This window comes from Hakea prostrata, unplaced genomic scaffold (genome assembly GCF_041222555.1).
Source record: "Hakea prostrata isolate BN-2017 unplaced genomic scaffold, UWA_Hpros_2 contig_62, whole genome shotgun sequence".
Lineage (NCBI taxonomy): Eukaryota > Viridiplantae > Streptophyta > Magnoliopsida > Proteales > Proteaceae > Hakea > Hakea prostrata.
This window is the reverse complement of record NW_028291181.1, coordinates 168,923-172,618: the sequence shown is the minus strand read 5'-3', so window position 1 is coordinate 172,618 and position 3,696 is coordinate 168,923.

Here is a 3,696-nt window from a genome sequence, read left to right as displayed (position 1 = left end):
TTTATTCGATCTACCTTCTGCTAATGTTGTAGAGGGAATTTCCACCTCATTTCCGCATGTTGATCATTTATTTTATTGATATCTTTTCCGCACTCTGATGTCCTTTATGATCCTTCTGAGATCCTTTCTTGACTTTATTATTAAATTATTTGAATACAAAGAATTGTTCTTGCTTTTGATTATATTATTGTGCTAAGTGACTATGATCGTTCCTAAACTTGATCGGCGGGACCATGATTCACTCCCCCGGGTAATCCAAATAGGGTACCCCCTTGGTGGATTTAGGGCGGGATGTTACACCCGGTGTCAACTAACACCCTTTGTACTTCTCGGTGTGTGATTTCTACCTTGATGACTATGGCATCATCATGAGGTAAACTGATGCCTCTTTCATCTTCTTCGCCGAAGGTGATCGAACCCTCACCATTCAACCTTTTATGCCTCTGTGTTTCTCCGGTTCCAACAAACTTGGATTTGGCTTTCAGCTTCCGGAGCGACTCAGGTTCGGGATCTCCAAATATTGTTAGTATGGGTGACCGAGTCGCATCGATCACTTCCTTACCTTTCTTAGATTTAGGAGCCTCCGTCGGTTGTTCTGGGCTAACCAAACGTTCCCTCTTGTTACCTTTGTCTCGCGGTTCCGCTCGTCTTCCTTTGACGAAATTGGACAAGTGCCCTTGAGATATCAATCATTCAATATCCGCCTTTAAATGTCTGCAATCATTGGTATAGTGGCTGTAATCCTTGTGGAAACAGCAATACTTTTCTCTATTCTGCTCCCCAGGTTTTGTGGGAAGCTTTGGAGGCCATTTCAAGATATTCTATTTCTTGATAATATTTAAAATATCAGCCCGAGGAGTATTTAATGGAATATACTCACTTTTAACGGGAGATCTTTGCCCCCATGCCTGATGAGGCTTTCCAACTCGATCACAAACATTCTGCTTCGGCCTCTACTTGTTCTCAGGGGCCTTCTGTTCTTTTGTAGAAGCTTTATTGTCCCCCTGGCGTGCATCTAGGATCTCCGTCACCTCTGCCTGCTTCTGACATCTTTGCACCAGTTCAGCATAAGTGGTAGGCATGTCTTGAAGTAATAACTCCAAAGTCATCGGTTAGTGAGTCTAGTGAACAAAGTCGTTTTAGCCACTTGCTCATCTAGATTCTCTATCTTCATTGTGACCTTGTTAAATCTTTTCAGGTATTCCCGAATCGATTCACTTTTCTCTTGTCTGATAGTGAACAATGTCTCCTCGGTCTTTTTTGATCTGGATTCCGCTTTGGAATTGTCCTATGAATTTGCGCGTCAATTCTTCAAAATCCACGATCTTTCCCGACGGGAGATTCAAAACCATTTCTGTGCTGCTCCAGTTAGGATGAACAGAAAACCCTGTAAAGGATTTCATCGAAATTACCCGCAACAACCATAGTCTGCTGATAATAACTGATGTGAGCGGTGGGATCTCCCGAACCATCGAACGTGGAAAAGGTCGGCAAACGGAAATTGTGAGGAAACTGATATCTGGCTATGGACCCAGCAAACGGAGTTTTTCGAATAACCGAATAAATATCATAGGTTATTCTCCCTCTCGCCAATTGTTCGAGTTTTTGATTGATATTGGCCAATTGCACTGATCGATCTCCGATGACACGATCATTCTCTAGAGCTGCACGCTTGATAGTTGGTGAGTGAGTTTGTACTCCTGCATCGAACCTCGTATTTGAATCAGTTGTGCTTCCTTGTGGTCCTTCAAATCGGTCATCTCTCCTAGGGAGTTCTCAAGTTCTCCTAGGTTCTCTTTCTCGCCTCCGGTCGCCTTCCCGAAAATTCTGATCGACATTCTAATCATCGATCAGTCTTTGCTCCCTTTGTAATGCGCGCCTTCCCGCGTCAAGGTGATCAGGAGCTTGCGGTGCCACCACTTGCCTGGTCAGTGTATGGAGCATCTGACTCACCTCCAATAACTGGAGTTTCAGTTGATCCAGTTGATACTGGAGTTGATACTGGAGTGGATCTAGAGGATTATTACCTCCTTGTCCACCATCTTCCCCGTACCTCAAGAGGTCAACTCCCCTCATGGATATCCTAATTATTTGCTCCAGGAATTTGAATGCCAGCATCTCGCTGGGCTGCAGTAGCCGTTGTTGCTGCCGCCGCTGCCGATGATCTAGTAACCATGGCTTTCTGAAGTGTTTCCCACAGACGGCGCCAAATGATGCGTCCAAAATCTGCTCAGCCCTTAGATCTCCTGTGGATGACCTGCAAAAACGAACGTCACATGTTGCCCGACCGCTGGGATCGGGAGTCCACCTCCGAGGCTAAGTCAGTTGATGAACTTAATCACAAGCGGCTCTGCTTGAGTACAGAGCTAATGAATGAATAACGAGAATACGATTCAGATTGTATTTGTGTTCCTACCTTGTGAGTAGGTGATGTCTTTTATAGAGTGTATCTTCGAATCTCCTTCGTTGGATGTATTTGAGCCTTCTTCAGATAGCCGTCAGATCTTAACGGATAGATTCGTTGAGTGATAGATCCCTACTAGGTTGGACTAGTAGATGACTCCTTTTGATAATACGATCGTTATATGGTAGTTATCCATATATAATAACGATAAGCAACAACCGCAAATGTTGCTACCCGTCTCTTTGACGATTAGTCCATTCCGATCGTAGCGGATTAGGGCGTGCTTATGACTGAGTTAGTTTTCTTCCTCAGCAAACTACTTTTTGGACCCGGCCCACTCGAAAGCGAGTCGATTCCTTTCGTCCCAACCGGGGTCGAGGATTGAACCAAAGTTGAACCAGGTTCGGTTATATTTTCTCCATATCACCATCATAAAACATTTGAGGAATAAATTGGAAAAGTACCTAAGAATAACTAGATTACACATTGCCTGCCATATTCAAAGTTCTGTAACTTCTTGATTCTAATTAAGAAGAAAAACAATTTCATGCTTCCCAAATAAAGGAGGGTAATGTGAAAATTTTGAGACGTTGAGTCATTACTCACTTCTTTATTCAATTTAAAATAAAGAACAAATAAAAAGATATTTCATCGTTGAATCGTTACTAGACTCCATCATTCCAACAGTAGGGAATTAATTGAAATATAATTTGAAATTTAAAGAATGTAACATTAATATTAAAATTCCATGGAAATGTAAATAATAGTTTTAAAACTCAAAAGAATATACATGTAACTTACTAAAAGTCCTTTACCAAAAAAAAAAAAAAAACTTACTAAAAGTTCCATCATCGTGATTAAGGGTGTAAATCCATACAGTACCAAAAACCGAAAACCACACCACAGCGATTCCATACCTACTGTTGCATATTGGTACTGGTTTCGATACAAGAAAATAGAATGAATATCAAATGATATGGTTTTGTTATGAAAATTGTATGAAATATATGACAATGGTATGACATGGAGAAAAAAATGGTATGACAATTCAATACTATAAATGGATACAGTTTTAGTAATTCAATATGAGACCCTAAAACCTGTACCTACCTTACTGTACCGAATTTAAAACCATTATTCTATATTGTATTGTACAACTTTTTGAAACAGTATGTTCAGATAGAGTTTTATATGATCAGTTTCAATATGGGGTATATGGTTTCTATACGAGATTGCTACTGACGTATTCTCGTTGGCGTTTGAACCTAAGAAAGAGGGGGGAAAAATAACAG